This window comes from Amblyomma mixtum, chromosome 10, assembly GCF_055824585.1.
Source record: "Amblyomma mixtum isolate Tamu chromosome 10, ASM5582458v1, whole genome shotgun sequence".
Classification (NCBI taxonomy): Eukaryota; Metazoa; Arthropoda; class Arachnida; order Ixodida; family Ixodidae; genus Amblyomma; species Amblyomma mixtum.
Window position 1 is genome coordinate 101,982,840 of NC_143021.1, and position 12,851 is coordinate 101,995,690.

Below are 12,851 nucleotides of genomic sequence, written 5' to 3' on the forward strand. Positions count from 1 at the left end.
CACTGGCGTCCGATCGTTTTTCTCAGCGCGCTTTTCACGCTACGGACCAGCCTCTCGTAGAATCCACCCCACCACGGTGCGCGCTCCGCTATAAATTTCCATTCTATGCCGGAATTGGCAAAATGGTTCTGAGTTTCAGGGTGCCGCAGGAGCTTCCACAAAATGCCCATAGCTTTAAACGCTCGTTTAAAGGAAAGAGCGTTGTCAGAGTAAATAGTTCGGCACAAGCCTCTGCGTGACACAAAACGACGGAAAGCTTGTAGGAATCGTTCTGTGCTCATGTCTGCTACAAGTTCAAGATGCACGGCCCGCGTCACAGCGCACGTAAAGAGCACGATGTACGACTTCACGGTGCGACTGTTCTCCTTCACCATGAGGGGACCGGCAAAGTTGAGGCCGACGACCTGAAACGGGTCCGCTTGGGACGTCCGGTCAGGGGTAAGCAGCCCTGTTGCTGCGTCGAAGTGCGAGGCACTGTGCCGTTTACACACCACACATGATCTCACAACACTTTTCACAAGCTGACGCCCCCGCACAATCCAGTACTTGTCTCGCAGCTGCACAAGTGTGTCTCTTGCGCCTGCGTGAAGCAGCTGTCGATGGGCTTGGTGCACCAGCAGCGTTGTGTAGCGATGATGCTTGGGGAGCACAATCGGGTGTCGCTTTTCGAGTGTCGTTTCTGTAGAGCAGATTCGCCCATCAATCCTCAGTAGGCCGTCTTCGTCTGTCCACAGCGCGAATTCTTTCAAGGAGGAGTCGTTTTGGATGCGGCTGCCTTTCTTTGTGCTTTCCAGTTCCGCAGAAAAGGCTGACTTCTGAACTCTTCTGAGCCAAAATTTTTCCGCGTGTTCAATTTCTGCTGCAGTCAAAGGGCCCGAGTTCCTGTCAGCAGATCGCAGGTTTCTCACGAACCGGAAATTCCAACCTGCTACTCGATTCACTCTAGATACAGAGCTGAATTCTTTCAGATCCAGCAGCTCATCTTCTTTATCGCAGGTGGTGTTTAAGACACCGACCTCCTTTTTCTGCTCAAGTTCTTCAACAGTGAAGTCGCCTTGTTGGGGTTCAACCGGCCATACCTCAGCTGACCCTCTTATCCACTGCGGCCTGTTCCACCATAGCTCGCTGGTCTTCAGTTGAGTGCTTGTCAATCCCCTAGTCATGAGGTCAGCCGGATTCGATTTCCCGGGGCAAAATCGCCACGTCGCGGTCTCGGTGTTTTGTTGGATTTCCGTGACGGGTTTCTCACGAATTCCTTCCACCGTGCTGCGTTTCCTCTTATCCAGCTTAACGTGATCATCGAATCGGTCCAGAGGAAAACCTTGTCAAACTTTATATCAAGATTGGACCTTACGAACTGGTAGAGTCTCGACGCGAGTAACGCTGCCAATAATAGTTCTAGCCTTGCAAGGGTCACCGTTTTCAAGGGGGCGACACGGCATTTGGACAGCACGAAGACAGAAGTTGTTTCTGCTTTGGAATTCTCGGTGCAGAGACCACGGCGCCGTAAGCCTTCGGGCTAGCATCTGCGAACACGTGCAGGGTTCGACTCTGTGGGTGCCCTTTGGCGTTGGCGTCGTACCTTCTTGGGATGGTGACCTCGTGCAGCAAACGTAATTCTTCGCACCACTTGATCCACTGCCCCAGGAGATGGTCTGGAAGTGGCTGATCCCACGCGATATTTTCCTTCGAAATCTCCTGAAACAGCCCTTTCGCTCTCACTGTATACGGCGATAGAACTCCCAGTGGGTCGTAGAGCCGCGCGGTCGTCTGTAGGACGAAATGCTTGGTATTCTTTTGCGCCTTTGAAAATTCAATGACCGAGTCTGGAGAAAATGTCAGTTGGTCTTCCCTTGGTTTCCAACTTAAACCTAGCACTTTCAGCAAATTGGTCAGTTGTCCAAGGGGCATTTCATCGGGGACCTCCTGACAAAACAGTTCATTCATCTTCGTGCTGTTCGAGCCCCATTTGTGCAGGCGCATTGAAGCAGACCGAAAGATACGACTTGCTTCATCGTATATCTTCGCTCCTTCCTCATCGTCCTGTGCGCCGCAAAGCAGGTCGTCTACATAAATGCAGCTTTTCAAAACCTCTGTCGTTACTGGGAATTCATCTTTCATTGTTTCAAGGTGGTGCTGAAGCGTTGCTGCGAGCAGAAACGGGCTCGATGTGGTTCCGAAGGGTATTCTGGTCATTCTGAAGCCTTTGACATCTGGCAATGGTCTGCCTTCCACGGGACTCTCCGCGAACGACAGGAACCTTAGCGCATCGCGGACCTCTGGCGTTACACTTATTTGAAGAAAGGCCTTCTCCACATCAGCGACGAGCGCAACTTTATGTCGCCGAAAGTTTAGCAGCAACCGAACGAGGTCACGATTTAAATTCGGCCCACACTCGAGGTTGTCGTTGAGGGATTTTGCCTGCGCACTGTGGGATGAGGCATCAAAACTATCCTTAGTTTGGTAGTCGTACTACTTTGCCGCAGTACAGGTTGATGGGGCATGTAGTATACTCTCTGAGAGTCGTCGCAATGTGCGTCTGTTTCCCTCTCTGCTAGGCCTTCGTCAATTAGACGCCACATTTCGGAGTCGTAATCTCTCATGAGACTCGGGTTCCTGCTTAACCGCTTCGTTAAATACCGAAGGCGATTCTCTGCTACTCCGCGGTTGTCAGACATTTCCACATCGTCTTTCCAAGGAAGCTTTACTTCATAGCGATCGTTGATCTTCTTGATACTTTTAGTAAATTCTTCCAGGGCTTTGGAGCCTGAATTTGTGGTCGATGTGTCTGACACACCAGTGTTTTCCAACTCCCAGAACATCTTTAGAATCGGAGCGGTTTCTCGATCAGCCACGGTCGTTCTCATGACAAAGGCATGTGTGCAAACTGTCTCTTGACATTTGGACATTATTTGGCCCTGAACTGCCCACCCAAATACCGTCTCGACGGCAGTCAGCTTGTTGGGCAGCTTTCTCACCTTCCCAGTGACGCATTCCCAATATTGATCGCAGCCAATCAGCACATCAATCGGTGTGCCATCATTAAGAGCTGAATCATCACCCAAAGGAAGCATCAGATCTTGAAGTGTTTCTCTGATCAATTCGTTGGGGCAGGGGATAACCTGTTCACATATAGAAGGTATTTCTAGGGCTTCGATTCGTACTGCGATTTTTGGTCGTCTCGTCGGAGAAGGAACACTTCAACTCGCCTGAATGTGCGTCTGGTCTGTCCTCCTCCAAATACTCCCACCGACAGTAACTCTGTCCCGAGCAATTTGCACCCGAGTTTTCTGGAGCAGTCTTCCGTAATGAACGTTCTCTGACTGCCGCTATCAAAGAGAACTCGAGAAACACCTTTCTTGCTTTTGTCCCTTTGTTCAAGGCTGTAACAGTAGGCATTAGGACTGTGGGGTGAGTGGGGTCCCTTTCTGCTCCTGAGGCATGCAGGCTCACTGGCTTTACCCCTTCGTTGGCCGACCGTGCGTTCTCGGCATCGTTGATAGCAGGGTCGCACATCGATGTCGCATGCCTGCGTTTGCATCTCTTGCAGCTGATCTTAACCCTGCATTGCCTTGATCGATGTCCATGCTTCGTGCAACGAAAGCATCCTCCTTTCGCTGTGAGGATTGCCTTCCTCTCGTTTACTGTGATCTTCGACTCGCACTCTTGACTTTCATGTCTTTTTGAGTCGCAAAACACGCATTGCATGCAGTTGGCTGCACCATGCAGGGCTGAGGCCGAAGAAGGGTGAGCGTTCCCTCGATGCGTTCGTGCCTTGTGCCCATCAAAATGAGAAGCAGGCTTAGCATGTGCGTCGTCGGGCCTGTCTTCCAGCGTCCTTTCGCGGCTCTCAAGCTCGAAGCGGAAGAATCTGAGCAGGGAACGAAGCGGCGTCAACTGTGAGCTGTCCGACGACGATGTCGTTGACCCTGAATCGTCGACCACCACAGACGTCGCTTCCTCTTGGGTCTCAGAGTGTCAACGATGGTAGCCCAAGATCAATTCCTTCGGGAGAGCACGGAGAAGGACCGGATACAGCTTCGCCTGGTAGCCGTCTTCATCGATACCCAGCGCCTTCAGCCCCCGCATGTGAACCTGTATCTCATCGTAAAGCCCTCTCAAAGCTCGCACGTTCCTTGCGGAGAACACAGGTTTCACATCGATTAGGCCCTGCATATGATCCTGAATCAACGCTTCCGGATTTCCGAATCGTTGTCGCAAGATGTCGACCGCGTCGCTGTAGCAATCACCTGATGCTTGCAGTCCGGCAATTGCTGTCAAGGCCTCTCCGCTCAGCAGCGTCTTCAAGTAATTCAAGCGGTCGATGTTAGAGAGTTCCGTGTTTTTGTGGACTGCCACCTCAAATTGTTCCCAGAATGGCTGCCAGTTTTTTCGTTTGCCGTCGAATTTTGTTAGTTCCAGCTTCGGTAATTTAATCCCTTGAGCCACGGAAGCACTACCAACGGTAGCTTTAATCTGGGTTTCCTGATTTCTGCTTTCTTGTTCGGTTTGCTCTTTCTTGAGTTTTAGTCGGCAAATGCAGGTAGCAATTTTGTCACTGTACTCGATGACTTGCTCGAATTCAGCCTCCGCTTCATCTTCTTTGATATTTGGCTCGATTGCCGCGTCTACCTCGTTGAGCTGTTGTTTGACCAATTGTAGGCGTTCAAGAAGCACGCTCACCTTTTCGACGGTGGGTGCTTCTTTAGCAGCCAAGATGTCGTCCGTTTCTTTGGTCAGTCGCGTCGCCTGGCCTCTGACGGCCTTCCTCTTTTTCTTGAGAACATCCATGTGGCTGTCGTTGGTACGCTGAGTCGTTGGGTCCGGTCGTTGTTCCTGAATAATCCGTTCCCGGGTTTCGGCACCAAAATGTTTTGTAGAAACTAAAACGGATGTAGTTTCTTCGTTGTAGACAGTAGACTGTTATCGTTTATGTAACTTCGTTTATTGCAGGATACAAGAAACAATCAAACTGTTCGTTAGGAGGGGAGCAAGAGCTCGATAAATTACATGCTCATCGTTGGGGCTCCCCGATCGTTCTGTCCTTTTCCAATGCCCCTCTAGACGGAACAGCTCTCCGCCTGTCTCAACCTTTGGCCCCTCTCCCCTCGGGTGCCCAGAGTCCCGTCGCCCGAGGGGAGCCGCCGCCGGCCATAAAGAAGCGAGAGGTGTCTGGTTTTCGTCTCGGGAGGCGGGCTTAAGAGAATGACATACAAAAGACACACAGGGTAAACATGAAAAGAAAACGTAGTTTCAACAGTGACAAAGGAATTCTCAGCGGGAGTCCCCGAAAAAGAGGCGGAGTTTCCTAGACTGCGTTAAACAGAAAAGACAACTGCCAGTCAAGCCGCCTAATATACACGGCAACATCTGAATAACTCCCACTAGTCTTAACTTACTAACAACTGTGGTTGTCGACAGCCTTATCCACTGGAACCACCGAGGGCTACTTAAGAACCTGGTTGATATTACGAAATACTCGCGCAATATCAACCAAACATACTTGGCTTGCAATAAACCCACTTAACGCTTTGTGAGACAGCGGGGTAATGGCGTCTCACTTTTCCGCAGCTTTAAAAAACGTGTGTATTTTAAATCTCGCGGTAATTTCACACTTTCAGGCACTTTGCGCCATCTCTGCGGCACATTAAAAAGCTTTAATTATGTGTTTTGACGCGCTCTCAACAGATGGCAGCACACTTCTGTGTTATTTTTTTTCCCAGCGCTCCAAAACTGACCACAGCGTCCTTTGTATGTGATTTTCGTCGCTTTACTGCACAAGTTCTGAATGCAGGGTAAGGGTCAAAAGTTTATTTTTTATTGGTAACACATTCGAGACCAAATGTACCTGTATTTTGTGCACCATATTCTCCAAGTTTCATTGAAAATTTGAGCAATGTGTTGTTCAGCGCGTTTTCGAAGACTATATCGCTAAGCCTGCAATTAGCTCTACGTTCCCTGGCTCATTTTGCTTTGCATAGATAGCTAGGAGGCAGTACTTTGACATAGACTTTTTTTTTCACAGGGAGGTCACTTTCAGTCGAGGAGGCGGTGGACCTCATTTTCAGCCTTCCAGACGACCCTATCCAGAGCGATGTAGAAATAAGTAGTGATGAAGAGTACGTCCCCGTGCTTGGCCCTGTGGATAGCGATGGATCTTGTGATGATATTGAGGTACCTTCAACAAGCACAGGAAAGCAAAGGAAGAAATCGTATGTGAAGAAAAAGCCTAAAAAGCGAAAAAGGCGCATAACTTCTTCACAGCCAGAAGAAGACGAAGTGGCGCAAGTGCTCTCCAGGTTAGGGCTCCCGTTATCTCTGCCAGTGTTGTTATTGTTCGGAGCGAGCGCCAAAGGTTTTGCATTGAGTTCAATTTGTGTGAATCTCCATGATTACATAATTGCAACTGGTAGGTTGATTTGCTAACTCCTTTAAAAGTCTCGGAGTTTTTTTTTTAAATTATTATTCTCGCCAAAATGTTCTTTGTTATTTCACTTCAAATATTCTTCTGTCGTTTTTCATGAATACATTTTTCAAAATTCACGTTTGGCTCCGATATTTTCTCGTAATTTTATGAAAATTTCCTTATGTATACCATTATACCTTGGCCAATCCCCCAACGTGGGTATGTGCCATTATAAAGAGGTGAAGAACAAGAAGAAGAAGATAGATGATGGCACGGAAGCAACTCTCATTGGTTTACGATCCCGCCAACCATTTATCGACCTCGCCGTGTGTCGCCGCAATATTCTGATAAGCTCACTACCACATCCAGGCCATCGGAGGCATTCCTGCTGTACTTTGATGATGAAGTTCTGGACATGATAGTGGTAGAGACAAACCGTCACGCAAGCCAGCGCGTCAGGAAAGGCTGGCGTGCAATTACAAAAGATGAGCTGAAAGCTTATTTAGGGCTCCTTATAATCATCAGCATCAACCCATCACACCATTTGTACCTCTACTGGCGCAGCGACCCATTCTTCAATGTCACAGAGGTTTCAAGTGTCATGAGCTTCAACCGATTTGAAGCTATTACAATTTGCCTGCATCTCCCTGATGACGAGAAAATAAAGCGCAGGAATGAAGAAGGGCTCGATCGTTTAGCCAAAGTACGGCCACTAGTCGATGCGATGAACAGGCGCTTTCTGTACGAGTACAAGCCATCCAATCACCAAGCAATTGACGAAAGCATGGTCCGATTCAATGGCCGTTCTGCACTAAAGCAGTATGCGCCGATGAAGCCCATAAAAAGAGGGTACAAAGTATGGTGCCGAGCTGATTCTGCTACTCAATACCTTTGTGAATTTCAAATATATGAGAGACAGTCCACCGAACGCGAACCTGCCCTTACATTAGGCGAGCATGTTGTTGTGTCCCTTTCAAAGAACGTCGATGCTGAAACTGACCTTTTCTTCGACAACTTTTTTGCGTGCACAAGGCTCATGTTGAAGTTGTCCGAGAGAAACATCGATGCCGCAGGCACAGTTCGTTCCAACCGGAAAGATCTTCCGAGAGAAGTCATGAATTCCCGGCAACTGAAGAGGGGCGAATATGTTTGGCGAGCGAAGGAGCAATTTTCTGCTTATCAGTGGCGCGACAACCGGAATGTAACAATGCTCTCAAACTTTCATGACCAATCAGAAGTGGTGGAAGTGAAGCGCACACTTTCGAATGGCTGCAAGATAGGCGTCTCTTGCCCTAGAGTTGTTGCGGACTATAATAAGTACAGAGGCGTCCACTTCCAACCTGAACCACGCCCGGTCTCGACGCGCGCGCTCTCTCGCTAGCGAGAGAGCGCGTGCGTCGAGACCGGCCGTGCCTGAACACCGCTCCATGCGGCCAGCGCGGCCGCCGTAGGGGATTTTAGGTCGGCGCTCCGCGGTGCGCCTCTCGCGGGCGCGTGGGGAAGCATTGCGCACAAGTGCAGTGGCAGCTGCAGGCGGGGCCTTCGCCGCGTCGTCTGCTTCAGCGCGGCGGCTCAGCCAAGCCACGCTCGCTATGCGGTGAAGCGAACTTTGCTCTTGCTATGCGCAATAAAACGGCAGTCCGGCACGGTTGTGGAGAAGCGCAGCAACCGCGCTTGGTTCTGTGTAGCGCGTGATATATCGGGGGCGTTTGCCCCTGTTCGTGTTTTCTTTCTTTCTTTCCTTCTCTCTTTCCTTCTTTCCTTCTTTCTTTCTTTCCTTCTTTCTTTCCTTCTTTCCTTCCTTCTTTCTTTCTTTCATGCGGTTAAGGCTCTCGTGTAAAACTTGGCCCACGTGGGAATGAGATGCCCAAGCTGTGCGGACACTTCGACAAGTCAGCTGCTCAGCTAGTTGTTGGCGATCATGCATGCTATTCCCCGGACTCACATGATTGTTTTCATTACATCAAAGTTGGGCGAAAGAAAGAAGGAAGGAAGGAAGGAAGGAAGAAAGAAAGAAAGAAAGAAAGGAAGAAAGAAGAGAAAGAAGGAAAGAAAGAAAGAAAGAAAGAAAGAAGAAAGAAAGAAAGAAGAAGAAAGAAGAAGAAAGAAAGAAAGAGAAAGAAAGAAAGAAGAAAGAAGAGAAAGAAAGAAAGAAAGAAAGAAAGAAAGAAAGAAAGAAAGAAAGAAAGAAAGAAAGAAAGAAAGAAAGAAAGAAAGAAAGAAAGAAAGAAAGAAAGAAAGAAAGAAAGAGAGAAAGAAAGCACGAACAGGGGCAAACGCCCCCGATATATCACGCGCTACACAGAACCAAGCGCGGTTGCTGCGCTTCTCCACAACCGTGCCGGACTGCCGTTTTATTGCGTTAGCAAGAGCAAAGTTCGCTTCACCGCATAGCGAGCGTGGCTGGAGGGAGCCGAAGGGCTGAAGCAGACGACGCGGCGAAGGCCCCGCCTGCAGCTGTCACTGCGCTTGCGCGCAATGCTTCCCCAGGCGCCCGCGAGAGGCGCACCGCGGAGCGCCGGCCTAGGGTGCCTACGCCGGCCTAGGGTGCCTCGATGCGCGCGCGCCGGCCGCGCTGGCCGCACGGAGCGGTGTTCAGGTTGGAAGTGGACGCCTCTGTACATGGGAGATGTTGACCGCTACGATCAGAAACACAACGCTTACATCGCTGACAGAAGGTCGAAAAAGGGTTGGCACAGGCTGTTTGATTACATATTGGATGCAGCTGTTGTGAATTCTTTCATTCAATATTGCCACCACAACCCTGTGGTGTACTTGTGGTTCCGTTTGATCCTTGGGCGAGAACTAGTCGGGGGCCAGACATTCAAGTCCAGGAGAGGAACGCCGGCCATCAAATGCAAAAAGAGCGGTCGCAAGAGTGGACCAAAATGTTGGGTGTGCCACATCAAATCCGTTTTGAAGGGAACGAACATCATCCCATAAAGGTTCTTGGCAGAAGGAGGTGCCGGTGGTGTTCTACTAAAGAAAAAGAAATGAGAACGGCATCTGTATGCCAAAAGTGCGAGGTGCCTCTTTTTGCAGCTCGTTTTCTGCCATTCCATAATGAAAAGTGAGATGTTTTCGCTAGTTTGGCTTGAATTCTTCTTTCATGTCGAAATAAAATGTGTTATTAGAGCACACTGCAGTTTATGTAATGTTCTTGCTTGCGGCTAGTAGGGCGGGGTCGTGCTACTTTTCAGACAAGGTATTCAAGTGCACAATACAATTATCAGCCTAAATGCACTTGTGATAAAATAAATTGAGCAGTTATGCATGTGGCTTGATAACTGAATATAATTTGCTGAAAATAAAAAATATATACTTGAATACGTCAGTGGGACAATAGTGTCCCACTTTCAAAAGTGACTCATAGGGGCAGTGGGGCACGTATGTCCCACTTTTATTATGGAAACAATATGGTGGAAAAACAATTCTTTTTGTTTCCAGTGTAAAAAGAGCCGCAGATTTCGAAATTCCGATCAAATTGCATGTAATATCCGCAGGCACCTTTTGTCTCATAAAGGGTTAAGCCAACACACACAAACTTTCTAAAAAGTATGCAGTTACCGGAACCGCAGGCAAGACAGTGCCCACTCATTAGGCTGCGTTGCTATTGTGGTCCGGAATTTAATTCGCTCCCAATATCGTCCACTGGTTAGTGATGTAGAGGCGGTGGCGATACGAATCATAACTTTTGGCAGAGTAATAACCGTTCTTTCCCTTTGCATCCCACAAAATGATTGCCTGTGAATTGATGAACTTGACAAACTTTAAGGTGTTCTCTTTGGGCGCTGCTGGTAAAACGACGCTCAAAAGAGTTCCTGAACCAAAAAAATTGCGAGGACACTTTGGCAACTCAAGTTGGGAGGCGAAAGCCGAGGGCACTATGCGTTGACGACTTGCGGTAGATGTGACGTCACACCGTTGCCACGGCTATATTGATACCCAAATTATACCTCTCGGGAATCTTAAGTGTTAATTACGCTTAATCACACCCTTTTTCATCTAATTTTACACAAATCCGATGTTTTTCCGACCATTTTGTGACAATTTTCACTGTGCAGTGACGACTTTCGGTGGATGTGACGTCACACCGTTTCCGTGGCTATATCGACATACGCGCTATTTCGACGCAATTTTGACATCTGTTTCGATAATTACTTAACTAATTACTCCACAGTCATCAAACCTGGCTTCTAGGTTCATTTTTTCCTCTATACGAAGCAAACAATGGTTTTCTTCTCACTTTTTTTTTTGTATGACACGCTTTGTTAACGGACGGACGACAGTATGAGCCATTAAAGGCTTTCGCCTTAAAACGTGTTGGTGAAGTTGGGCAGCCAGAATTTTTCCGCGCTTTATTATGAACATACAGCACCCGGCGACACTATAAAGCGCAGGCGCTGAGATCGGCGTTCCCGCGATAGAGGAAAATGAAGATGGACAGCGCGTGCTCGGAGCGCACGCCCGGCACGGGCTGTTCGGAACTAGAAGCCTGCCACGCTGGTCATCTTGCTCTGGTGCTCCGCTGCGACCCAGCAAATCTTCAACAAACAAAAACCAGCAGCTACGTATCATTGCATACACCGCATGGAAATGAAATCCGAGGTTGGAATCCCCGGATATTCTGTCACTGCAGAAGGCGTCATTGAACATAAAGAGTTATGAAGCCGAAACCGCATGTGTTTTACTGATTCTATTCGGGCTGTAAGGATTCCGGTATGCAGCTTCACATATTCTATTTCACGTTGCTTATCGCTAAGGCGCAATATTGTTTTATGTTTCCGGGTTGTAGACCTTTAATCTCTGAAAGGGGCACGTTTCTCACTAGAAATCAGCATAACACCACAAGATAGCGGCTGATAATGTACAGGATCGATTTGGCATTGGGGCTTTGTAACGGCGGCTTCTCATCAGCGCGTGTATTTGGGAAGTAAGAGAAGTAAGCATGACAGCGCTAACGTGTGAGCTCTTGAGAACTGATATAAAAACCATCCTCATGCCGGAACACCCTAGTCAGAGGCAATGTCAATCTGCCAGACAGGACTTAACGTGTAGATCCTCAGTGACCGGACAGCGTCGTAACACGCACTGCGTCTTTTTCGCTACGATTTGCGCCGGCAGCCATGGGCTCCTATCACCGTCCCAGGTTTGAAGTCCTCCAAGGCGGCCTCCTTGCCAGGATGATCGTGGCAGAGGCATGGAGGCTGCATTCGTTGCTTAACGGTCTGGCGCCCAGAGACCTTCGCTGCCTACGGGATGCGATGATTTGGCGGCTCCTTGATCTACGACAGCTATCGCTGCACAGCATCCCAAGTGCAATCTGCGAAGGTATCCTCACTTACCTGCCCTTTGAAGAACGCTTGCGGGGAGTAGCATTGATTCGCAGCTTCCTTATCCCGGAGCAGAACGTGCGCGCCTGGCACCGTTATCGCCTTCGCATCGCACCGGACGTGGAATCTGGCACCGCCTTACTGGGAGACATGGCGTCCAGTCTGGGATACGAAGATCGCGACGCCACCGTTGCATGCACCGTGCGCGGAGACGCCATCTACGCCTGCCTGCTGACGGAAGACCCGGAATTCACATCCTCGGAGCAGCATGTCATCTACGTAGTACTGTGGCCCGGACAGCACATGCTGGCATTCCACTCTCTGGGCAGAGCCCTTTGGTGGCGAGTGCATGTCGCTCTGCGTGGCGTGGTGAGTGGCAGCGCCGTGCGGGTGGAGGGTTTGCCTCACGGTAGGTTTAGCAGGGACGTGGGTGACGCACTACCTTTGCTTGGCACAAAACCGAAACCCCCACAGAACGAGTAGCGCGTAGAAGCTTTGGCTGGTTCGGCAACGAAATGGTGAATCCCGAACGTCTTCTTTTGTTGCCAGCAGTGATTGCCAGCAGTGCTTCTTACTGCATCGCGAACTTTGGACTTGCCATTGGTACAATGGTTTTTAGACTGCTTCAGAACATTTTGTGCGGGTGAAAAGTGCGAAATGAATTAGTTTTTTATCCGAACCAGACTGAATCTTCGTTCAACGCAATTTTCAATCGATTTTACTACTGACGGTACCTCATGCGGTGTTAACATGTTTCTCGAAAAAATGCCAACAACTGTGCGTACCGTGTGACGTAGTGCATTTTGAGATAATCATAACACTTAGACCATTCGTGATTGTCACTGCATATTTCTGGACTTAACCTCAATATTCCATAAGAAAGTTATCAAGCGAATGATTGCTGGACTATTGGGTATAATTTATATCTCTGCAGCATGTATCTAGAGTGTGTACTACCCTTCTCGAAGACGTTTGGTTGTTATCGTTAATGCTTCAAGTCAAGCCGGAGCAGTGTGGCCGCCACAGTGCGCTTTCTGATCACGAAGGAACCTCCCCGTACACGAGTTGCTATCCGTATACGTTCCGTTGAGGCCCGTCGGAACACAAATAAA

The 12,851-nt window shown here is 48.9% G+C and overlaps 1 pseudogene; it reads right to left on the bottom strand.

Moving 5' to 3' along the window:
- LOC149326555 (carbohydrate sulfotransferase 10-like) overlaps positions 1-4,791 on the bottom strand; it is an 83,236-nt pseudogene extending 78,445 nt beyond the window's left edge.
- Between the last annotated feature and the right edge of the window lie 8,060 nt (positions 4,792-12,851).